Source organism: Pleurodeles waltl, chromosome 1_2 (assembly GCF_031143425.1).
Source record: "Pleurodeles waltl isolate 20211129_DDA chromosome 1_2, aPleWal1.hap1.20221129, whole genome shotgun sequence".
Lineage (NCBI taxonomy): Eukaryota > Metazoa > Chordata > Amphibia > Caudata > Salamandridae > Pleurodeles > Pleurodeles waltl.
In genome coordinates this window covers 724,275,591-724,302,692 of record NC_090437.1, presented here as the reverse complement: position 1 = coordinate 724,302,692, position 27,102 = coordinate 724,275,591, and the positions used below count along the sequence as shown (strand labels likewise).

Sequence of the window (27,102 nt, the reverse complement as noted above, 5' to 3'; positions counted from 1 at the left end):
CAGGACAGAGCGAGAAGAGATGGTGAGCAAAGATATAGGAACAGAGCCCATAGAGAGCGGGATGGGGCCAGAGAGCAAGCGTAGTGTATACTTTGAGGGCGTACAGCACTAAGGCAGATGAGGGTCTGCATAGAGCAGGTATATCTCACTTACTCTTGAGCTGGAGACGGACCCTGTCATCACTGCACTTCTTAAGTGTGTCACAACTGTCACTATTGACTGTTCAGCTGCCGCCAATCCAGATGTGAGTGATGATAATTGCAGGTAACAGGCAAAGGCAGGTGAGGTGCAGAGCTGGCATTTTTCCTCCTTATGAGCATGTACTTCAAAGAGTAAATATAAATAATAAAACACTTTAAACCTTCTCTAGATCTACCCGTAATAATCCCTAACTGATAAGTAAAATAAACAAAACCCGAAAGCTTATGTCAAAAGCAAATATTATGTGAAGTTCACTATATGTATCAGGTCCGAGCCTTTGCCCTGTTAAAACAAACCAATGTTAATACCGGAATTTTTCTTTGAGAAAGGTGACGTACCTTGAAAGGAGCACAAAACGCTTGTGTAGACACCGCCGCCCCCTAAAATGTGAATGGGAGCAGATGAGTAGCTAATTATTACCCGGTCCACCCGGGCGGCAGTGGATGTCTTCCTAGCCGCAGGGACTGCTCAGGCGGGATTCAAGGTTTGCAAAATATTCTGTCTAGTTCCAGCCACACGAGGAAGTGTCGGATTATGATAATTTTAGAGGCCAATGTGTTTCGACGAAAACGCTGACAGGCTCAGTCATGCAACACAGTGTGAATGAACTCAGTCACACATGGCTGGACTGCGCTTGCTATTACCGCAGGTCCGTGCATCTCGGTCAGAATGCATTTTGGTGAGGGGTTGCGGGCACCACACTCAAATGCGTTAGTCTGACCCCTGATGCGTGGTACTTGGCAGGGCTGTTCAACCAGTTATTTGAACTCTTCTGACATGGCAAAGTCCATTTCTAACATGTTGTATTGTTCCCTAAGGTCACCACCTCTGACAGGAGCCTATGGCATAAATGACTGTGGTTTTCATACAAAACCAGCACAGGACCTCCCTGCCCTGTAGTCCGTGCATATGTGCAATGTCGTTACTGCCTTCACCCCTCACACTACCAATTATGAAAAAAGCACACTTGACAAGTTTTGTGGTAAGTAGGGTGTAGGTTAGATTTACTCCCAAACCGGCAGTACAGATTGTTTGCAAATGCAGACAGTGAATAACATAAGTTCTGTATCTTGACAACCAACATTGCTGGCATACTATATCACACTTGTACAATATTTACATTCTTCTTCCAAATGATGTGTCCTACCAGGATGTGTCCTCCCAGGGCACATCTGCATAATCGATACTCGAGCAAGCACAAGACCCACAGCTGAAGACTCAGTTTTATATTTCCAGAAAAAGTAAAAGGGAACAGCTCACTGCACCATCCCTGATTGGGACACCTGTCACACCCCTTAAAAGATTATACTGTGGGTCACCCCATGGTAGGGGTAGAGGGTCTGGAGCACCAGCAGTTCAGCTCCCCCTCCAACCAGCTTCTGTGGCTCGCTCAAACCTCATTAATGGGGTTAAGAAACATCCAATCAAAGCAACAAACCTAATATACAACATATGTACAATATTTACATCCCTCAGGCCCCCCTTCAAGTTCACTTTTGTATAAGTGCTGCTAAAGTGCGTACACAATTTGCAGATGAACACAGAGTTGTATGTTTAAAGAAAAAGTAACCAGGGAACTGCACAGTCCTTGCTCAGGACACCACATTTCCACCGGTCACACCCTGTAAAAGAACATACCGTGGGTCACCCCAGAGTGAGACTAGAGGGCCTGGACACCCAGCACCGTCAGTCCTCCATGGTTGGAATGCCTTTGAGTTTGATAATCTACTAACTTGCATGTTTTAAGGATTTCCACCAGCTGTTCTATGATCTTTTCCCAAATGAGAAAGGTAGAAAGGTTGGAAATGTACTCCTGACAATGACGGAAGTAGGAGTTCTTCCAGTGTTGGGAAAAAAAGGTTGGAGGGAAAGTGAACTTGTAAACGCTCAATATATTTTCACATGACCAAATCTACACATGCATATTTGCTTGTGCTAAACTACAGTTCACAAATATTTCCTCGGAGTACAATTTCCTGGTCTACTTCTGTAAGTTCTTGTGAATTCATGAAAGCTACTAATTCAAAGACATATACCATGGGTGCACTTTTGTGACGCTCTTAGGAATTTTGTCCCTAATTAGGTCCGGCGTTATCAAAAACATTTTGTTTTTATTAAAGTTCTATTTCTCTCTCTATCGCCTGGCTTTATTGTGAGTGATTGCATTCTGCTCTTCCACAAGGAGCATATTGACACACAAAGTAGTTTTGTTCAGTGCCCAGAACTCCTGTGGCAATTGTGGTGTAACAAAACTGAAAGGGGCTCCCCTGCAAAGAACATGGAGAGACTCACTCAGAGCAGGTACTGTGCTGAGGGAGCCCCTGGAGGGAGGCTGTGGGGCCTTTTCTTATGCCACTAGTGGCAATGGGTGCTTTTTGAGACCAAAATCTTTTTTTTCTTTTTGCCAGTGTTTGTTATAATGGCACAGGCCTGGCAGCTCCGACAACAATAAAGTGGTAAAAAAAACCTTGTCAGAACAAGACATTCATTAACAAAACCAAAAGACTCACAAAAAATGTCGAATCGTTTGGCTTTGCCAGTGCTTGTTTATTTTCATGCTTCCCATAATCTTGTTAAAAATGGCTACACCGATTTTCCTTGAGGAATATTTTTGGGAAATATTAGCATGTATCAATACATTTTACAAAATGACAGTTCAAAAAAATAGCACCTAAACTTTCATAGTAGTGAAAAGGTTTTTTTTTTTCCCTACCTCCATTTTTTTCTGAACATTTAATTTTGAAAGCAAGAATCATCAGTCTTGCTTTCAAGCTTCTGGAAACATGTGCATCTAATCAGAGCATTCTGGGAGCATTATACTTAGCCTCATATTGTTAAACTTTTCAAAACGTGTGCACATATTTTTTCTTTTTCTCACTGGAACCACTGTAAGTAGTGCACTGTGACCTTAAAACATTTATTTCAGCACTCACCCTAATAATGAAGGCTTTTCATTAATGAACTATAAATACAAGTTCAAACAGCATTCAGATATGTACACTCATATTACCTGAACTACAGTACAAACAGTTCCCTTTTCTGTAAACTGGAAGTGAAAGAGTTTGTGCTGCAGGGGGTTGGGCCTACTTGTCCCAAGGACAAAATAAACACGAAAACTTGTTGCCCTTGACCCCAAACAATATGTCCCAGGCGTCGGGCGATAGCAATTCCACATCCCTACAGTAACCAGGGAACCGCTTACCACACCACCCCTGCTTGGGGCACCACGTGACCTACACTGGTCACACCCTTTCAAAGATCATACCCTGGGTCACCCCACTGTAGAGCTAGAGAGTCTGGTCCACCTCCAGATCAGCCTCCCCTCCAACCAGCCCCTGTGCCTCACTTAAACCCTCATTAATGGGACTAAGAAACATCCAATCAAGGTGTTTTAGGCCCATAAAAATTATCTCTTTTAGCAAAACTACCACCACAGAGCAAGGTGGGGCGAACGCACCCTACCCCTGCCAAAGGATCAATAATTGAACATGCCTTCTGGGTTATTGTTCCGCACCTCAGAGAAATCTACCTTGTCCAATCACCGCGGCTAATGCATTATGTAGAGTTAAGAGTCTTACCGCCAGACTTAAGGAGACTCTTTGTTGCGTACACAAGAACACCTTATTTAATCATTTGAAAATCAAGCAGATTCATGAGTGGGCACCACATGTCATTTCCTTTTTCTTGACCCTTCATACCCTGGTCTAAATGATGGCCAGACAACCTCTCTGACCTGCACTGTACCATTCATAACCAAATAATCAGCCGTAATGGCTGAAAATATTAAACCGCATCCTTGAGAAGCCCTAGTGTCAAAGGTGTCTCCTAGTTTTGATGCAAAAATGACTGAGTTCAGTGTTAGACTCCACTTGTCCTTCGACTTAACTCGGCAAGTATCCTTAATGTACCTCCTACCTACAGTACTCCTAAAATCCTGTTGGCCAAGAATCAGAAAACATTTACATAAGTGATAATCAAGGAAGCACATGATCATCTGGTGAAAGCAGGGTTGTAAATTTTGCAAAACTATTTCCCTGGTCACAGCACCAGGTGACCTACACCAATTATACCCTTTAAAAATCATACTGGGATGGGGCTCAATGGACTGGGCCAGCAGAAGGTTGTCTCCCTCCTCCAGCCTGTCCATGTGCAACTCAGAACCTCCCTAGACTGTCCACTAGACCTGTTTTACCCAAGGGTAGCAGTGGATAACTTAGGGGAGCCTTCAGATCGAGGCAATAACACAGCAATTCACTATGGAGCACAGCATGACCTTAAATTATACATCCAAATCCAGTGCCCACTACTTTCTCAGTAGGCTCCACATGCCCCTAGAGCCAAACAGAGCTAGAACACCAATTAATCTCAACCTCCCCACTTAGAAGCCAATGTCAGCTACTGAGTTGACATTAAATCAAATATCCGGAAGAGCTAATTTTCGAATTGTGGATGAGATAGCAACAAAGGAGTTGCAAACCCTTCATCAGCTTGATGATCCAATTTTCATATTGAATGATCTGCTTTATGATGCAGGCTAAGCCTTGTGAAATCTATACAGAAGAAAATTAGTCTGACTGGTGCTTCTGAGACACAATGCTTCGAAAATGTAAGTACTCTGCACCCTTCCTGGTTTTCTTTTAACCCTAGCTAGGCTCCTAAGATTAATCCTTATAATACTGCATTGTTCCAATTCATTGCCTTCGTCATATTGAGAAAACAACCAGTCAAGCACAGCGAGTTGGATTTAGAGTGGACGCCCACCTCTGGAACAGCAACATTTTATCCTGTTCAATAAATTACCATAAGCAGTTCTATACTGCAAATTGTGCCTCCTCGTGGATTTGGGAGTTCTTTAAATTTATCTTAATCCAGAGAAGTGTGGTACCTATTGTAGTGCCTTGTTCACATGAGCACAGAGCACTAGTCCTAAGAAAATGTGACAACGTTGCCATAAGTAATGCTGTGCCCTCAACAAGATGAATAAACTAAGCAGATATGCGAAAAGCATGTTTTGTTCTGCTACTTTTATAAAACCACTTGTGAGTTTTCGACATATTAACATGTAATTGAGCTTGAAAATAGCTAAAATAGCCACTATTTTTAATCATATGCGAGGAACTAGGAGTTACATTCTCAAATCTAAGTCTTGCTTGTAGAGGACTTGTGCTGGGTGTAATAGTTGTTGATACCTTTTTATCATTTGCTGGTGCTCTTTATCTAGATACCGAATTAAGCACACAGTGCTGGGAGATTCAAACATCCGCAGTACTTGGGTGCACGGTGACACCCAACTGCCTTCATTGTCTTCGGGTTAATGAAATGAGGCGCCCAATCTAAAACGATGGTTTTCCCCCCGCATCTGTCCATGTCCTGCATCCACGTGCACTTGTGTGATAGTGTGTTATTACTGGTGTACACTGTTGTAATGCTGAAATGCCTATGCTCCCTAAATGCCACCTCTACATTTCAAGGGAAACTACCCGAGGTCCTCCTGGATCTACCGATATAATCTTCTGTAAATCGGTTTTATGATCAATTCAAGATGTATGCAAGGGAAGTTGTACACAACTACAGTGATGTATCTGCTGTTGAAGCAGCTAGGCCCAACTCCACCCCGGGCCACACTCCCTAACCTAGGAAGGCAACATTTTTAACTGGGGTGTCTCACTGGTATTACATTTTCAACTTCAGGTGAGTCCTCAATATACCACTGTTATCCTAGATCGGCTAGTTTAGAATTATGCCAGTTATCATGCCTCGACCTCACACGTGACAAACATTGGGGTTCAAAACATTGGTTGTTAATGCGTTCTCATTGGAAACCACCATTTCCCCCCTCCTAGGGAATATTTTTTCCATTGTTTTAAATAGTTCACCATCCTGTTAGGACCATGGACACTTTTCCCTCTAGCATGCGTCCAGGGTAATTTACACTGTGATAAATTGCTCTCCGAAGTGCTGTGCCGACCCACGGGTTTCAAACGCTGACAGGATAGGTCACTAGACTCCCATGCGGCACTTCTCTGTCTTCTTGTTACCCGAGAATCACTAGTTGACATTAACTACGCAACCAAAACTATGGACATTACAAAATGACTCCTTTTGTTATGCTCGTTGCCGAAGACATGTTAAGCCTGTGAAAGATATAGCTGCAAGTTCAAAATATACTCCTTTGTTTCCAAAGACTCTCTTAGCTATTTAACTACAATGAATCACTCCAGCGCGGAAGGACAAAAGCTGAATTCACATTGCTAGTGTTCAAGTTCAATATGAACTGAATCCATAGGTCGACACATCTGCATAGCAAACTTTCAACCATGATGGAGGCTTCCAGCAGCACATCTGTCAATGGTGCACCAAGTGCAGTGGCACAAAGACACAGGGATATTTGGTGCCCACCGAACCCGTATTATTGCTGTATTTGCATACCTCAGCAATCGGTGGACCAATTTTCCTTGGTTGATTTAGGACCCGTGGTATCCTTGCTAGGCTACTGCCAGCCCTTCATATCAATATGCGTTTCAAAGTCAGGTGTGCAAGTGCCATTTGTCAAAAGAAGGAAATTAGATTAGTTACTGTTTCCCCGAAATTGTATTTTAGTTCAGCATTTAGTTTGACTGCTACCTTCGAGTTTTGTGCACCAAAGAGTTGAAATGTTTTCATGAATGTCATAGGACTTAGCGTGCCTGCTGTAAAGCATTCGGCAGGCATTAAAAATAGAGAACATGTTAGAGCAAATGTTAATTCTCACATTTACATAGCAAAACTCCGGGGAATTAGCCCATTTGGGCATGCAAGGGTTGCGTGGAATCAAATGTGATGGCTTAGCAGCATTGACTGTTTTTTGTTTGCCCTGATTCTGTGGCCTGTCTGACCCAGTAAGGAAAGATGCTTGGTTTTGCCATAACAATGGCCGCCATTTGCTTGTCGAGATTCGTTCCAATAACGTCCCTGAAATTAAACCTCTATGGAAACTATTTGTCATTCACCATTAGTTTTACCCAGACTGTACACAATCCTCGACAACTGCCGGAGGTCATGTACCTAGTTTACCATACTGTATCACCTAGACATCAAAATATGGAGCGCCGCTGAGTTGTCAGCATTTGCTCACACACTATCAAGGAAATGTTGTTATATAAATCGAGCGCTGGGTTAGCAGCACAAGCAGTGGTGCTGGGAGGGCGAAGCATGGTGATCTCCATCGGTGATCTTCAAAAACGAGTAGATGTGTTCTGCTCCGCCATTTCAGTTATGTTTTGTCACGATAGGATCCTGTGCATCCACCCGGTGTGTGTTGTCTCCACTCGCAGATGGCAGAAATTCAAGAAAAGGAAAAACAGTCATATACCCAAACAAAAAGTCACATGCTCAACTAACATCAATACATGACTTTGCTAGAGACCCGAACCATGAAACTGCTGGTAAAAGAGACAGCTAGGACACGCTTAATTCAACAAATGATCACTCCTTGCTGCAACTATCGCCAGTGGGCAGAGTGTTTGTTACACTGTGGTAGTTTGCAGCTAAAGCTGAGGAGCGGGCGTTAGCATCCAGTTCGTTTAATCGAACTCTTTGTAAGTAAACAGAACTTGAGGTATGCAAATGCACATGTAAATAATAACATTTGAACCCATAACCTTCAAAATCGGAAGACCTTAATCACGGGGCTGACAGGTATTCTTTGCTTAAGTGAGAAGATCAGACCTTTCAGAAGCTTTAAATCACTCCCTCGTGCGTGTAACGTTCTATTTATTCTACTAAAAGAATGCACGTATTTATGTATCGCTTTCTCGGCGTTTATGTGTAAATTTTGCCGATGACACAAAGCGCTTAAAAGCCGATGTTTCTTCTGTCCGAATTCCCACATACAGTATTGGTATGTAGCTGATTTCATTATGACCAACAAAATTGAAAATCGCAGCGTGAAAGACTTGGAACCAAACGAGTTTCTTTCTTAGCAATATACACCACGTTGCTTTCACCGTTATGCTTTCGCATCAACTTTAACAGAAGGAGCTGGAAAAAGATTAAAAGAAAACCCCCGAGGCCAGCGCTAATGCTAGTAATTCCGGTGGCTAGGCTCGCCACGTCATGCGCCACTTTTAACTCCCACACTCCCCTCTACATTGTATTTTTGCAACCCATATATGTATATATAGCTGCTGCTCCAGAGGAAAGGAGGACAAAGAGGGTTATCAGGGGCAGGGGTGGTGCGGGTTTTTAAACTCCCACCCCAAGGTGCAATGCTCCCTAAACGGAAATGACGCATACCTAACACCGGGCACTCATCTTTGGCCCCACTTCCGGTCCATAGCGTGACTGACTCCCCTCTGCTATTTGCAAGGGACGGTTTCCATGAAAAGCCTATGTTTGTTTTAAGGTCTGGGTTTGGGAGAGCAGCTTCCTAACTAGACAAGTTGCTTAGGTTATATGTAGTAATGGGCTGTGGGCCCGCCTTACTCAGCCATTGGTTTTATTTGGACCAGTCGTTTTCAGCTATTGACTTGAGATTTTGTCATTATAATTTTGGTACAACCAAGTGGAGCGTTTGTCTCCAGCTTCAGACGGAGTTCTTGCATTATAATGCTTGAGGGAATAGTTTGCATCTGTGGAGCACAAATGATCATCATTCTTTTTGCTACATTCATTCGCAGGCACTCAAAAGAAAGAAAACAACCTATTTTTGTTCTGGATTTTCTCTCTTAGCCACAGTATCTCTCCCTGCCGTTGGTGCCTCCACTCCCTCTTGCTCTGATCTCTCCCTGGCTCCTTTTTTTGAGCCAACCCCTCCCTCTTCCCCCTGGTTTCCCCTGTTGCTCTCGCTTCCGACTTTTTCTCCGGAATCCCTACCTTTCACCAGGTGTCTCTCCCTAGCTGCCTGTTACCCTTACCCTCCCTCCAGTTCCTGATAACTCTCATTGCCTTTGCTCCTCCACCGTATTATCACTGTATTCCCTTTTTCTATCTCTCCTTGCTGCTTACACTTTCCCTTCCCTCCTTCCCCGTTCTCTGCCATTGCTTATGTCCCCCCACTAGCCCCTATATCTGGCCTCTGGGAGTTCCATTGCTCCTAGACTCCCCCTCATCCCTTTTCCCATTTTTCTTCTTTAATGCACATACACACAGCATCCACTGCGAAGCCTGTACTCCGTGCCCTACATACTCACTCTCCCTCGCTGTTCCTGCCGCTGCATGTGAAGGCCAACTCCATAATTGCTCACAGTTAGGAGCTGCTGTGCTTTTCTGCAGTTTACCTTGTCCTCGTTGTATGTCTGTGTTTCATTGAATGATGGTTCTGACGTTTCACTGTCTCCCTCAGCTCGTATTCAGGGGAAGCACATGAGCTCCATATGAAACTTTTTGCCGCAGGGGAGAAAGGACTGTGGCGCACCTGCATAAAACATTTGTGCTTTTTCTCTTTAATATCCTTTCTGTCCTTTCTTGTCCTTCTCCTTTCTCCCCATCACCCACTCCTGTTTCCTTGTTCTTTCTCTCCTTCACCCCTTCCTGCTACAGTTCCACTCTCTTCTCCCTCTTGTCATTGCTGTATTGCTCTCTCCCTATGGCCTCCCTGTCTTTATCTCATATGACTTTCTCTCACATTTCTGATCCCAGTCTTTCTCTGCTCTAACTGGTGTGCTTTGCAAAAACTGTTTTAGAGTCCCACCTCACAGGCTAAAGACAAGCATGTAGAAACCTCTCACTTTCTCCATCTCACAGGTTTTTAACGACCCCACCCTGACCCACCAGGTGCAATGCTTCCTTTTGTTGCACCCTTTTGCTCACCTCTTGCCACTAATTCAGAGCTTATAGTTGTTAGAAATGGGGTTTTTGGTTGGCAGTCAGGCTACCCTCTGTCCAAGCAAGAACCCTCACTCTAGTCAGGGTAAGTCACACACAATCCAAAATTAGCCTGTGCCCACCCTTTGGTAGCTTGGCACAAGCAGTCAGGCTTAACTTAGAAGGCAACGTGTAAAGCATTTGTGCAATAAATCATACAATACCATGATATAGCACCACAAAAATACACCACACAGTGTTTAGAAAAATATATAATATTTATCTGGGTATTTGCAGGTCAAAACGATCAAAGATGCAATATGAATTTGTAAAGATATCACTGAAAAGTGATATAAAGTGTCTTAAGCCTTTAAAAAGCAAACAAAGTCTCTTTCAAGCACAAAAGTACCTGGTTTGGAGTGAAAAATCTCCTCAAAGGGCCGCAGAAGAAGAGATACATGGAAAAATGGTGTGTGTGTCGATTTCTCCCCAGCACACACAGACTTGCGTCGTTAGTTTTCACGCGGGGAAGTCGTGCGTTGTTTTCCGGCGCGCGGACAGTCTCTTTCTATGGGTTGCGGGGATTACCAGATGTCCCGGGTCTGTGCGTGGATTCTCCTGCTTGTTTTCCGGCTGCGCGTCGTTCTGTGGGGTTGTGCTTCGAAGTTTCGCTCTCATGGCAGGCGTCGCGTCGATTTCTCCTCTGGAAGTCGAGCGGCGTTGTCCTTGTGAGTCCGTGCGTCGAAGTTCCGGTCGTCCCGAAGGCGTCGCGTCGATCAGCGTCGGTGTGCGGCGTTTTCCTCGCCGCGGAACAAGCTGTGCGTCGAAAATTTCGGCGCACGGAGGGTCCAAGTGAAAAAGAGAAGTCTTTTTGGTCCTGAGACTTCAGGGAACAGGAGGCAAGCTCTATCCAAGCCCTTGGAGAGCACTTTTACAGCCAGACAAGAGTTCAGCAAGGCAGCATGCCAACAGCAAGGCAGCAGTCCTTTGTAGAAAAGCAGACAGGTGAGTCCTTTGAGCAGCCAGGCAGTTCTTCTTGGCAGGACGTAATTTCAGGCTCAGGTTTCTTCTCAGCAAGTGTCTGATGAGGTAGGGCAGAGGCCCTGTTTTATACTAAGTTGTGCCTTTGAAGTGGGGGTGACTTCAAAGAGTGTCTAAGAAATGCACCAAGCCCCCTTTCAGTTCAATCCTGTCTGCCAGAGTCCCAGTAGGGGGTGTGGCAGTCCTTTGTGTGAGGGCAGGCCCTCCACCGTCCCAGCCCAGGAAGACCCATTCAAAATGCCGATGCATGCGTGTGAGGCTGAGTACCCTGTGTTTGGGGTGTGTCTGAGGGAATGCACAAGGAGCTGTCAACTAAACCTAACCAGACGTGGATTGAAGGGCACAGAAAGATTTAAGTGCAAAGAAATGCTCACTTTCTAAAAATGGCATTTCTAAAATAGTAATATTAAATCCGACTTCACCAGTCAGCAGGATTTTATATTACCATTCTGGCCATACTAAATATGAACTTCATGCTCCTTTCAGATCAGCAGCTGCCACTTCAACAATGTATGAGGGCAGCCCCAATGTTAGCCTATGAAGGGAGCAGGCCTCACAGTAGTGTAAAAACGAATTTAGGAGTTTTACACTACCAGGACATATAGCTACACAGGTACATGTCCTGCCTTTTACCCACACAGCACCCTGCTATAGGGATTAACTAGGGCACACATTAGGGGTGACTTATATGTAGAAAAAGGGGAGTTCTAGCTTGGCAAGTACTTTTAAATGCCAAGTCGAAGTGGCAGGCCTGAGACAAGGTTAAGGGGCTACTGAAGTGGGTGGCACAACCAGTGCTGCAGGCCCACTAGTAGCATTTAATCTACAGGCCCTAGGCACATATAGTGCACTCTACTAGGGACTTTATAAGTAAATTAAATAGCCAATCATGGATAAACCAATCAATAGTTCAATTTACACAGAGAGCATATGCAATTTAGCACTGGTTAGCAGTGGTAAAGTGCCCAGAGGTCAAAAGCCAACAACAACAGGTCAGAAAAAATAGGAGGAAGGAGGCAAAAAGTTTGGGGATGACCCTGTCAAAAAGCCAGGTCCAACAATAGTGTTGTTTGTCTGAAATCCCTTGATCATTTCATGAATCCTCACAGTATGGAAATCCTTCCCCATTTTTTCTCTCGGGAGTCGGAGCCAGAAAACGCTTCTGAGAAGGGTGTTTAAAGGACAACTTAAAATAACACAATTGTATAAAGGGCCCTAGAACGGGCCTGTGACTGCTAGGACTGCACTCTGTGGGACTATCAGGAAATGGCAGCACAGATGTTCCATGAAATGTCTCATAATTCAGACTTGTTTAAGCTCTTTGGAAGTATGGCTCACTTGGTCATCTGTGCCGTGTGTCCCTCCTCTCAGATCCCTCTGCTCCCCATCTTATTTCATCACGTGCACTGTACGCTCATTATACAGAATAGTAATATTTACCCTTATGCTGCGCTAACTCCCTTCGATTGTACCCGTTGGTGATTCAGCATCTGACCCTTTTCTATCAGTGTGAAACTACACCTTGAGGTTACACCGCAACAGATCCCTGTGGTGTAGGAATTGAGATCCCTTTCCCACTGATTATAGACTTGGGTAATATATCAATTTCTTCAGCAATGGTTCCTGACTAATGGAAAGAAGCCAATTTCGTACCTTTGTTAAAAACCTTCAGCAGATGCACATCTTCTAAGCAGCCAGCGACAGTCTGAGGTCTAAACTGAACCTAGGACTCTCTTCTGTCCTCATGTTATTAGACCTATCATCTGCTTTTGATACTGCCTTCCCCTCCGTCTTATCGAATAGTCTTTTTGACATCGGCCACAGTGTGTTAAAATGGTGTGGCTCTTTTTTTGTCCTCAAGTTCTCAATGGGTGCAGCTACCACCTTTTCTATCTAATTCTATCACAAATAACTCTGAGTACCTCAGGGCTCCTCTATCAGCCACATCCTATTTAATATCTATCGTTGACCTCTAGCCTCTCTGGTTCACTCTTTTGGATTCGAGCTAATAGCATGCAGGCAATACAAAAATTATTGTGTCCTTTTTATAAGATCAAAAGCAAGCAAACACATTTTCCTAGCCTGTTTGACTGCAGTTGCTGTATCGATGCAATCCAACTACCTCAGGTTGAATGGTGATAAAGGGAGGTACTCCTCTTTTGTCATCTCACCATTCTGTGATCATCTGATTGGTAGTCTGTAGAGTTAGGCGACATCCCCTGCCTGGTAAAATTAGCAGTGAATCTTGGCTTCAAGAATCAGATAAGTAAGTTGGGCAGTACGCACTTCTCCATAGTACGTATGGTAAAAAAAAAATCCTTTCTTTTTTTTCCCCGATTCAGGAAGATGTACCATAGTTCACTCTCTTCACATTGCGATTGGACTATGGCAATTCACTATACTTAGGCCTACCAGAATACTTCTTCCACGGTCTTCAATTGGTACAGAATGTGGCTGTGCTTCTAATTCTGAAACTGCACCCACACTGTAAGTATCCAGTTACTTTGAAACTTTACACTGGCTCCTCATCAAGAAACAAGCAACTTTTAGTTGTTCACCTTCCCTTGTATCATCCAACTAACAGGCTCCCTGACTCGTCCCAAACCTCTTTTAGTACTGCAAATTCACAAATAAGTCTTTCTAAATTCTTCCCTCCTTTATCCCTCCTTTATCCTCTTCATCCAACTAAAAGGCTTACATATCCACCACTCCCCATAACAACTCAGATTTCCCTCTACTAATACACCACTAATCCACCTTGAAGTAGCGTGATATTAGTGAAAAGCGCTTGAATGCCTTATCAGTGGTAGTAAACGCTATATAAATACATTTACAGAAACAAAAAATGTCTCTTCGCCGTATGCATAAGGAACATCTTTAATCTCTACAGGCCTACTCGCTGCCTCAGATCTTCCTTTCAGAGACAGCTTCAGATTCCCATCATTCGAACGGTACAAATGGGAGGATGCTCTCCCTATCTCACAGTGATTTTATGGAACAAGCTTCCCATGGCTCTTGAGCACCTCTCCAACCACCTTCTACAAGAAATATAAGATCTGACTATTCTGCTTTTCTATCCCAACTGCTGTGACTCACCCCTGCTCTTTCTGCACCAGGATACCCTTTTTGGGTAATCAGATGCTCTACAAATGTATAAATAAATGCGAGAAGCCTTCTGCTTCAAAACTTCATCTGTGCAGGAGCGATCTGTGCTCAATACCTGTGAGACTTTAATGATGTTTCTGTTGCTGACAATTTTGTTGCACCCTTTTGCTCACCTCTTGCCAGTAGTTTCGAGCTTATTGCGTTGTTTCCCTGAAATCCCTGGATCAGCCCATGAATCCTCACAGTATGGAAATCATTCCCACCACTCTCTCCCATTTCTTGCTCGGGAGTCGGAGCCAAAGAACGCATCTGAGGAGGGCGTGTAACTGACGTAACTTCTTTAAAGAACACATTTCTATGCGTTCATGGATGGCACAGCAGTGTATTTAATCCAGTGGTGCTCTTTCACTGTGAAAGGGTTACTTCTGGCTCATATTCTTCTTTGCAAGAATGTCCAGACATTTTCCATTTACATACATGCATTGAGAGATACCCTTAAGATTTGACAAGGGTTACAAATGCAGATAATAAATCCAGGAGACTTAATGATAAGTTCTCTGTTATCCCTGCCTCCTTCCACCCGCACATGAGTAGTATTGGTGGCCATGAGCAATTAGGTGTTCTCTGTTTAGATCTAGTTATGCCACAATGTATGGTCCTTTTAAACATGGTCTACCACTAAAATAAAGTAGCATGCAGACTTTTAGCAAGTCGTAATATACTAAATAAAACTAAGGAACGTGTGTCAATCATAAGAAAGGTGACATGTGAACCACACCATAACTCTAGGATTCCCTACTTTGGAAGGTAGAATATTTCTGCTGTTTTTTATGTGCTTTCAGTATGTTCTTTCTGAGCCCTCCAGAGTGAGCCTCAAAGATACGCTCTGTCAGTGTTACTCCTGGAACAAGGCACTGGCTTTTCATTCTTTGACAGGTCAGGTAGCCGGCACTGAAATACGACAAAATACTGCACTATTGCAAGCTAACCATTTAAATTAGGGGGCGGATTTCTTATACATCACTTATGACATGGAAAAGATAAGTTATCTCTGCCATGAATTTTTTTCCTGAAACAGACTTCTGTGTGACACAGCTAGAAGATAAAAACTTCAGACACTGTCTTAAGGCAGATAAAGCATGGTTATTGCAGGGAAATTTTATTTCTGAGCTGACTGTGACTGGCGACATATAACTTGCATTTGGAGATCAACTTTTTTATCTCTTCCTCCTGGCAAAATTTTGGTGAGAAATGACCTTTAAAGCTTAAAAATGCTAGAAAGTCACATTTCTATTTTGGCAAGAAAGAAAGAGTGCACCAAATGGACCATTTGGTCTCTCCCAGTAACACCTTTCAAAGTCAAAGACATGAAAGAGGGAATGAGCCCAGTCTGTACTTTGCTTACTTTCCAACTAAATGCTGCCTCTCCGGTCTCCTTTATTGATACAGAAAGCCCAACTTACACATTAGGGCCCTCATTACGAGTGTGACAGTTTTACCGTTGCGGTCCCGGCAGTAAAGACTGCCGATTTGCGAGCTTGGCGGTTTGGTCAAACTCAAACTGCCACAATGCTGCCAGTGCGGTCAGACCGGTGTGCCGCCGTCCTGGAGGTGCTCACCGCCAGTGATATTATGAGGCAGCAAACCGCCAGGCTTTTCGCGGCGGTAGCCCCGCCACAAAAACCCTGGTGGTAACGCACCCGGCAACAGGAATCCCCACTCCTGTCACTGACACACCCCCCCCCACATGTCCACACACTTGCAGACACACACCCCCACTCTCTTCCTGACACACACCCCCCACCTGGCCGCACGCACGCATACATACAAACACCCCCACCTAACCATGCGCGTACATACAAACACCCACACCCAACCGCACGCATACATGCGAACACCCCTACCCAACCGCACGCATACATGCAAACACCCCCACTTGACCGCACACAGACACGCACCCCCACTCGCTCGCACACAGACATGTACCGCCTCCGCACACATGCACACACACCCCCTCCACATACATGCACACACACACCACCTCTGCAAACATGCGAACACACACCCCCTCCACATACACACATCCAGACATGCACACACAAATGCTCACACATACACGCACACACCACACACATGTACCTACCTCCCCCACCCTTTCGGTCCGTCCACCTACCAGTCCCCGTTTTCATATATGCTCCCTTTCCCTAACTTTCCTAAGTTCCCTAAAAACCCAAAGTGGCCTCTTATAAATCCTGTAATCTACCCCTAAGCGAGACCCTCTCAACATGATACTTCCACTCTTAGCGATTGCTATACACCCAACCCTAAAAACTGCCCTTATATTCAATTTCTAATTGTCGCTGGAGGGGTAATCTCCTCTGTGCCTTCTAACACCAGGGCTGTCTTCCTCTACGGGGTGCCCAAGCGTAACAATAACTACCTTGAGAATACAAAATAGTGAGCTGTCTAATTTCTGAGCTAAGCCTCATCCAACAAACTAAAGAATAATGTCTAGCTTCCAGTCTGACTATCTCTAAAGATTTGTTCCCATTTTCTGCTCAACTTCTTTTAACTGCAGGTTGTTTTTGCTACATCTTCCTTTGAAGAGATCTTTACCTCTGGTTGACATTGCATGTCATGCACTTCTACTAATAATTTAGTAGCATTTGCTTGAACTGTTGTATGTGTGTTGGAGATAGCTTTTATAACATCTACTAGATATGTTTCAGCTGTGTGGTTTTGTTTGAGCAGATCACCTTGTGAATGTTACAACTATCCCCTCATCCTGGCAGAGGTCCCCTTTACAGGCCTTTTATCGTACTTGTCACTGATTGGGACCCTACTTCCATTCTTTTATCTGATTGTGTGAAGTCGAAGTGGCCTAGATTCCGGGAGCAATCTGTGTATTAGCTTCTTGTAATGGCAACTCTTCAACTCCAGATTCCCTTCCTAATTCACTAAAATCCTTCTGTGGGAGAGCAATGTTAAATCCTGTCGGTGGTTGTTTGGTTCCAAACACGCTTAAAATACATGGTCCCTCAAAGTGAAAATAAGTATTATCTTTTTTGCACGATAATTTAAAATCATTGCAAAAGCTGCAGACATAATATGAAACAATTTAAAAAGATATCGTCTCTATAAAAACACACTCTGCAACCTTAAGTTATTCAAATAGAAAACGTGTTTAAAACTATCTCCAGGAATTTTAAAAAGCAACGTGTCAGTTGTGCGACAACACCACTTAAGCACACTCTCACCTCTGCTGTGCAGCTCCTGATTTTTAATCGGAAGAGCGGTTTTAACATTGTTCTCCTCAAGGCTGTCAGTTCTGTGCAAATGCATATTTTGCGGATTCATGTCCCTCTATCAGCTGTGCAAAATCTGCATGTATTGTCAGTTTCATCTCTTAGGCTGACATAGAAGAAGTTTCCTATTGCTAACAGGCCAACTGTGCTTCACGTTTTTTGAAAGCAGAATAATCTTCTGCAAAGGATATTGGTTTTGCTTGTTTGCTACTATTTTTTGTTTGTTTGTTGTGTCCCCAGTCCCATAGATGATATCATTTTACACTAGAGTGTGTTTAAGGAGGTTTCCCGATATTTTCCCCAACGCTTCGTGGCCTCTGAGTCCGTGAAGGTTTGCCACAATTGGAAGTTTTAATCATTCTTCTGAGGCTGCTCCTAATTTTGAACATTAAGCTACATAGAAGGCACGTTAAATGCGTGATTGCCTGTGAAAATCTGGTAGTCTGAAGAGATGTTTGTGGGAACAGCATTGAGCAGAGTCTAGCCATCTCGAGGATATCCATTTTGAAATCTCTTCGTAATGACATTGCACCGAACCCAAATAAGCCACTACTTTCATTTACCTGTAGGTTTAGATTAGTAGCTATAGTGTTCATTATCTCTGGTAGTTGCACGAGGTTGTCTAAAATCGTGGAGTATGAGCAGTTGATATTTCTTTCTTTTTTCTCTCCTTTCTCCCAATTATGTAAGTCATTCAGGCTCCCCAAAGTTGCCATGGTATAAGATGTCTGTGTCTGTAGGGTATCTACCTGAACCTTTAGTTTGTTTGCATATTTTGTTACTGTGTTCATTATCAATATTTTTTCCAGAGAGGATATTCGTTTTTCCCCCGCCACCATTCCAGGTGTTGCACTCAGTTAGCATTTTCATGGATGCAGAGTGCAGACCTTATGCTTATGCTCCATGTTGCTATTATTAAAGATTTTAATGTTAGACTTTGGAGAGACTGACGTAGATTTTTTTTCTAATGTGGCTTGTGGTATGTCGAATAGGCAATGGCATTGAAATGTAGAAGGTGACCTGAAAGGGACTTCTTTATTACTACCCAACTGATTGCTCATTGCAGTTGGTAGCTGATTACTAATAACTATAGTTGGGGCCAGGAATTGCCCTAATTGTTGGACTGTTGTAGCGAGTTTGTGAGGTTCAAGGAGTGACGAAGTCCCCTTACAAGTTCTCATACTCGAGTTGATTAGACGGAGAGAGGTAACAGTAGTGCTGAACTTTTGGCTGAAGTGAAGTGCTTTTCTTGAACTACTTTGACAAAAAGCTTTGAGTATTTTTCATTAGGATTAAAAGAGCCTGCACCCCTTTGATTGTATATGTGGGTTTTGCACAGTAGTTGAGATTTGGCATGCATTCCACTGTTGGTACACATCTTCTTGTATCAGCTATTAGTTTTGATGTCCTTAAAACCACATGACACATTAAGGAAGAATGGATGTAGTGGAAATGAAAATTGAAAAATCAATAGACTCTGCCTCACCTCCTAACTCTTCTCCCACCTCCACTTTGGTTTCCTGAAAGTCCTTTGAATAGCAACAGACCCCTTAAATTCTAACTCCCAGCTTCCCTGCTTGTACCAGCGGAACTCTTACCCGGGCTGCATTGGGACTCGTATATCGCTGATAAGACAGTTAAAACAACTCGAATTAGCAGCTTATGAGGGAGAATTTCTGTAGAAGGACAATTACAGGCATTAATAGAATCTTAATAGAAGTGTATTTTGCTGTAGTGATATAATATATCAGTGACAAATTGAGTCTGTTCACCCAGGATTCTAAACTTGCTGGTCATTCCTATACTATGCTGTCCTCTGTGGTATGGGAAGGAATCAATATGTTTTATGACTCCCCTTGTATCTTTTTCTTAAGAATAACATCACTGTTAACAAGAAGGTATTTGTTCTGTGGAGAATTTGTTGATTTTTTCCTTCATCCTTCTTTATAACGTAACCAGCACCTTTACTGAGGCTTTGTCTTTCCTGTTTGGAAAAGTTTCTGACCCATTTCCACTTTATCTTGTTCTGACAAATTATTCTGTAATAAAGTCGAAGAGTACCTTAGCCTTTTAGTAGAGAGTGATCTATTTACGTTACTCAGTTGTGGTTGAAATGCCTCTTTTTGCTCTTATTTTTCGTCTCTTCTTACACTGCAGACTTAGACAGTACTGTTTTTCTTGAGTTCAGAAATGAAGCTGGAGTATGTTTCACGACCAAAACCTCCGAGTAGGAAACACAAGCTCTGTATTCTTTCACCCTCTGCATGAACACTCTGGTCCTGGATTCTAGTGTTCAAAAGTCAATTCTCAGCAAAACTTTAGCCCGCCACAAACCAGACAGCAAAGCTGGAGTACCGCAGCTCATGAAAGAGGAGGAGGGGCACCAAAGTACCAGATGCAAGGCTCTTGCCCCTCACCGGTGATTCCATGCAAAGAGCACCTCTCCAAAAAGTTTTTCCTTCTGCAGAACCGGGCAAGCACACATTGTGCCGTCGGTGAGAAAAATGTAAAACTTCCAAACTCTGCAAATCATGCCTCACACCACTACCCTCTCTCCGTCTGCCGGAATCTATCAGGAGCTTTCGCATCCACCACCAAAGCAGTTTAAAAAAAGCAGCTCCCGTGCAGCCTCTTCTGACATGCCTTAGTACAAGTACGTGCAGATTGCTCATACAGCCTAAAAATGGACCTTAGTTTATCTCACATTACTTCCCTCTTTATGCCTGAATCAACTGCTCTGTCCTCAAATGGGATCAGGAACTCTGAGAGCCCTGCACCGAGCCTAATCAGCCAACTGCCATTATGCAACCATTCCAACAAGGCCTGATACTACCTATGGTTGTGTTGTTGATACAAGCAGATGCTTGTCTTGGTGAGTAGAGGATTCCTGCTCAAACCACTGACTCAAATCCTGACACCTGGCTCAAAGGAACTTGATTATACAATCTGTGCTCTGGCTCGATTTGTTAATCTCAAACCACCTTCACTGCCTGTAATACCGAAAGGCTAAACAAAGACTTGGATTTCCTACGTCCACTAAAATGGACACAGACTTATTTTGCCTATCTTAGATTGCCTTCCAAGGGATTTTTACATTTCAGACCATTTTATCGTGGCTTGTATGTTTGATATAACACTTTTAATCAGCTGCCCATGGTTTTCACTACTGGAAATTCAACAGTTAACTATCTTAAGGGTATACTCTACATCAAAAGGTTTAGATCACCTAACTCTATAACACAAGGACTTAGTTAAGTGTGCTATGTGAGGGGGAAGGCAAATTTGGTTCACTGCAGACCTGCGCTCTGCCCTATTTCACAGGGGAGAAGTGCTTTCTGGTAAACAAAACAGTCCCTTTATTCTCCAAGATGAGTGGGCATTTGGAAACCCACCTTTTGTGCTTAGAATGTCACAGCCAAGCATCTGTACCAACAAAGACTCAATGTACGTTTCGAAAAACATTATTCGCATAACCTGCTTCTTAGTATACACAGTGTGACTTAAGATATATAAAGAATATTGCTGTTATCAGGGTTACTATGAATGTAAATACGACAAACATTTCTACCATGTTTCTCAAAACCAAGTTTCCTAAATCCTACACTGACACTTATCACTGCTCTGAGAGCATGAATGTATACTCACTTTGCCTAAAGGGAGAATCTTGCAATTGTCGCACTTCAGACCTGAACGCAGCATGCCTCTGGGTTACCAGACTCTCAGCTGGATGTGTCCAACCTCAGACAAAAAGGGAATGCAACCAGTAGTCTGAAATCTGACTTCTTTCTTGAGAGTACTGGCCCGAAGGCCTCTCTCTCATATGGTTAAGTCTCAGTGTTTATGTAACAACAAATTGACCACTGATTAATATAGCTGACTATGAATGAAAAGTAAGGCACAAAAGTGGTGGAAAAATCTATCTGGAGAAAGGTTTCTTGTTATCCGTCACCCCTTGTGCACATACCATCATAGCGCAGTGTATTTACCAGGTGACTCTGAAAAGCAGATATTCAGGGCATCCTGGCCAGAATCATGACTCCTATTCTGTTGATAATTGTTAGAAATGGGGTCTCTGGTTAGCACTGATTTGCTCCCTGTCCAAGTAGGGACCTTCACTTTAGTCAGGATAAGAGAGCCACACAGCTAACCTAACCCTTCTCACCCCCTTGGTAGCTTGGCATGAGCCGTCAGGCTTATCTCAGAGGCAATGTGTAAAGCATTTGTACATGCACACAGTAATACAGTGAAAACACTACAAAAGGACTGCACACCAGTTCACACAAATAACCAATATTTAGCTGAATAAAACAACACAAAAACAAACAAAAAAACAACATACACAAGCAAAGATATGAATAGTTAAAGATTAAATCACAATAATACGCTTAAAAACACAGTAGATCCAACTGGTGCTTTCATGGCCTCATGACGGTGTCTGATGCCACTAACAAGGGGGTGCAGTGCCGTTCATGGAGTCGCAGAAACCCCAGGTACAGAACCTTAGAAGCAAGGCAGAGTCAAAGACATAGCACAGAGTAAGGGAGGTGAGGTGTCATTAGAGCCAGTGCGGCGTCAGTTTCATGCTGCTACGCAGGACGTGAGGCATTGGTTCCTTATGGAGGTGAGGCATCGGTTCCTTACGAAGGTAGAGGAGGTGAGGAGGCGGCGGCGGCGGCAGTGCAGTGTCTGTTCCATACAATCCAACGGGGTCGATGAGTCCAGCGGGTCTAGATGTGATGAAGCAACTTCACAAGGTCGCTGTCACACCACGGGGCTGGAGGCGCCGTGGGGGAGTTTGGTGTCACTGATGTCGGTGACAGGACACTCAAGACTCACGATGTTGCAGGACTTCAGAGGCTCTGAGGCAGCGTCAAGCCAGAGGCGCCGGGCCTGTGGCGTCGGTTGCGTCATTGCATTTCAGCGGGGACCACAGCTTCAGTTGCAGGCAGCGGCGTGGAATTGGGCAGCAGGGACGGTTCTGGAGTCATCCGGAGTGTGTGTGCCTTGTTCTTCTTGTTTTTATGCCAGCTTTCACACCCAAGGGCTCAGGAACTGGAGTGGGCACCTCTTGGCAAGTCAGGGCCCTCAGTAAGAGACCCAGGCGCTGGCAGGTGAAGTCTTTGATATCACTGAGACTTTTTAACAGGAGGCAAGCTCAGTCCAAGCTCTTGGAGAAACTTCACAAGCAGGATACACAGCAAAGTCAAGTCTTTGTCCTCTCCAAAGCAGAAGCAGCAACTGCAGGCCAACCCAGCAAAGCACACACAACAAAGGGGCAGTACTCCTCTTCACAGCTCTTCTACTCTTTTCCTTAGCAGAGTCTCCTCTTGATCCAGAAGTGTTCTAAACGTCTGGGGGTTTAGGTTCAATACTTATACTCATTCCTGCTTTTGAAGTAGGCAGACTCCAGAGAAAAAACTTTGTAATGCACAAGGCTCTGCCTTTCCTGCCCTGGTCCCATACACACTCTAGGGGCCTGGAGACTGCATTATGTAAGGACAGGCACAGCCCTATTCAGGTGCAAGTGTCAGCACCTCACACTACTCTAGCCCAGGAAGACCCATCAGCATATGCAGGGCAGACCTCAGCTCCCTTTATGTGAATGTCTAGAGTGAATTTACCACCAGCCCAATTGTCATCCTGACCTGTCATGTATTCCACAGCCTGGCAGAATTGTTAGCCAAGAAAATGCCCACTTTCTAAAAGAAGCATTTTCAAGCACGCAGTTTAAAAAACACCTTCAGTAAAAGATGTATTTTTTTTATTGTGAGTTCAGAGACCCCAAACCATACATCTCTATCTGCTCTCAATGTGAAATTGCACTTAAAAGATGTTTCAAGGCAATTCTCATGTTAACTTATTGGAGAGATAAGACTTGCTATAGTGAAAACCGAATTTGGCTGTATTTCTCTATCAAGACTTGTAAACCCACTAGTACATGTCCTACCTTTTAAATACACTGCACCCTGCCCATGGGGCTGCCTTGTTACTACCTTAGGGGTGCCTTACATGTACTAAAGGGAAGGTCTAGGCCTGGTAAGTCGGTGCATTTACCAGGTCGACATGGCAGTTTAAAACTGTGTACACACACACACACACACACACACACACACACACACACACACACACACACACACACACACACACACACACACACACACACACACACACACACACACACACACACACACACACACACACACACACACACACACACACACACACACACACACACACACACACACACACACACACACACACACACACACACACACACACACACACACACACACACACACACACACACACACACACACACACACACACACACACACACACACACACACACACACACACACACACACACACACACACACACACACACACACACACACACACACACACACACACACACACACACACACACACACACACACACACACACACACACACACACACACACACACCAGGTCTGAGACATTTTTACAGGGCTACTCATGTGAATGGTGAAACCAATGCTGCAGGCCCAGTAGTAGCATTTGATTTACAGGCCCTGGGCACAGATGGTGCACTGTACTAAGGACTTACTAGTAAATCTAACATGCGAATCATGGCTAACCGATCGATTACAATTTTCACATGGAGCACTTGCACATTAGTAATGATCATCAGTGGTAAAGAGCCCAGAGTCCAAACCCAGCAAAATCGAAATCCAGCAGCAGTAAAAAAAACAGGGGGCAGAGGCAAAAACACAGGGGGAAACCACACCAAGGATGCCAGGTCTAACACTGACCCTTTAACTACCAAACATCTTTAATCCTTTATAACAGCCCTAGCATCAGCAGATCTCTCTGGAGATAACCCGTGGAGCTAAGAACATGAATCTACCTCAACTAAAATGTATTTAAAACAGTTATCAGATTGTAATGGACCACATTGTTGCAGACACAAGATATTAAATGATTTGTTGGTGATCAATAATGGGGTTGCTCTGGGCTGTTAATGACAGAATGTTTTATTTGCTGGCAAATATCACGTTGCCGCACATATTCATTAGATTCCTTTGGAGTAATGTTGTTGGAGCAATGAAACTGTGGCTGCCATCTCAGCGATTTGGAGCTGCTAAACCTTCACGAGCTGCCCTAATTAATTCTAATCTAGATGGATTATTAGGTATCGCTCTTTCTCCCACTATGGTTTGGCAGACCATCTGAATGTTTCCTGAACTCTGTGGAAGTATTAGCGAAGAATCCTTCTGGAGATGTTTCACTCTTTGAGGTTGTTTCCATGGAAGCCAGTATGTATTTAACAATTTTCATTTGAGGTTTGGTCACAATAGCTATTTTTCCAATCTTAACCGCTGCTTTTGTCGCAGATTCAGCTGTAGAGTTCCCTAAAGCATGAGTACCATTACTCTGGTGTTCCAGTGTGTGTCTTATGTGGACCAGTCGATGCACATCTTGTAAGGTAGCAAACATTGCCCAGAGCTCTTTATTTTTAATTGATTTTCCTTTTGAGTCTTTGAATCTGTTCATTTACAATGTTTGAAATCCACATTATATATTCCTGCGCTCAGAAAGAAGAGTCAGACATGGTTAGTGTGGGCACTCCTGGCTCTGTCATCTGAACTACGAGCATCCATGCATTTATCTCTGATCTGTGTGGTTCTGCCACCCAAAGTTTGAGTGTAAATGTGTTGTGACTCAAATTTACCATATTTAATTATCCTCTGCACCACTGCACAGACTGTTGATTATTTCTGTTTTGTTCCAAAAGCTGGTTGCACGGACCCATCTGTATAGATTAAGCTCTTATAGCTCTCAATGAGTAATGTTTTGGGAGTCATAGGCAATTTCTGCTCATATTGGAGAAAGTCTGGAATTCTTAGTGTAGGATCATATTGATACTGCACATCCACTGCATTTAGTGATGATGTCAATCAAATCCACCTTGTGCGTAGTCCTTGAGCATATGGAATGCTAGCTTTGGTGGATGTCTCAAGGGCAGGTACGAGAGGAATAATAATGTATTTTCACTGCACCAGAGGATGCCTTTTAAATGGCTGTTTGTTCAGCTGCAAGACTTTTCTCAGTGAATGCAAAACATGATTCTGCATTTGAATATAAATGTAATTTGTATACTTTGGAAACTCCATGTGTGCCATTGTTTGCTTACATAACTGTAGCCTAAGGTGTTGGGTACAATTCTCAATACTAGGTTGGTCTTGATAAGTGTGTGTTTCAATCATCTGTGATGTGATTATCATCATTGTAAGATGGTGCTTCCTGATCTGGTTCCAAGATCTCTATAATGTGGGCTGACAATAGACCGCAACTATTCTTGTACCCCATTGAGAGTCTGCAAAACAAATATTGAACCCCAAAAATTGTAAAGGCTGTTAGATACCTGCTTCTCGTTGCTATATTTTTACAGACAAATCCATTAGCAATAACTAGGGTGCTTTTATATTTTTTTTACGCTCCAGAGGCCGTATTACACAAGTGTCCCAGGTGCGCAATGGATGTTGGCACCCACTTTGTGTGCCCCTCGGGCACTTTAGTATAACAGATGTGGCCATAAAGGCTTGTGCGGGACCTTCTGTGATGCATATAGCGCTGGCACTGTCATTAGAGCGTGTTCCCTCATTTGCATGCGTAGTGCATTCTTCCTGAGAGGACCCACTTTCCATGTTTGCACCCGGCACACCTTCTTTAAGGTGCGCCATGGCGCAAAAATGGAAAGAGCACCCTATCTGTAACACGGGCCAAGAATTGCCATGAGACCTGTGCTGTACTCATTTTGCACAGCATATGTACGTGTGTGTCTGTGTGTGTGTGTGTCAGTTTCAAAGCAGGAAAAAGGGGAGTGTCCATTGGTAAATTGCAAAGTGCTATTAGATCTTGCCATTCTACTTGTATTAGAATTACTTTTATGTCAGGAATAGCTTTTGGTTTTATTAGATATTGAGCCTATATCTGAGGCTCTCTCCATAAGGGAATGACATAAGGGACTGATTTTTTTGTTCCACTTTTCGATAGCGTTGGAGCGAGTTTTACTGCCTACTCCCTAGATTTTACTGGTGTCCTTGGGTATTATGGTGGCAAAAGCTACTTTAAATAGCTCCTCTCCCTGTGGTAGTTCCCTTACAAAGACTGGAGGCAAATCATCTCTGACAAGATTATGTCATAGGCATCCGTGTCCAGAAGATTGCTTTTCTTGTGCACACAATATTTACTTCTATTTCTATTACTACATTGTAAACCCTATCTGGAGAATTTAAATGTCTGTCTGGAGTTTCAACTTGTATGGACTCCTCAGATGTATTCATCACCAGAAACTCATGTAGAATCTGACATGCTATTGTTACATTTGCTGTGCTATCTAGAAGCGTCTGTACCCATCTTCTATTATGCAGAAGTGGCTATACTATTCACAGCATGTTTTTTAGCAAGTCTGACTACTTTGTTTTTTTAACATTTGGTTTGAGTTCAGAACCTATATCCTCTTTCTTTTTACTAATCACAGTGTTCTGTACTCATTCTCCTTTCTGTTTTATATATTCTTCTCTGCGTCTCTATTCACTTCAAACTCCTCTCTCTGTCCTCTTAACAACAGAGTCCTGAAAAGAACGGGACGAACGGCCAACAGAATACTCATACTGATCCAG

General features: G+C 43.5%; 1 protein-coding gene across 5 annotated transcripts in view; it reads left to right on the top strand.

Moving 5' to 3' along the window:
- Positions 1-27,102, top strand: part of MAP9 (microtubule associated protein 9) — a 169,856-nt gene that overhangs the window by 133,025 nt on the left and 9,729 nt on the right. The window lies entirely within an intron of this gene.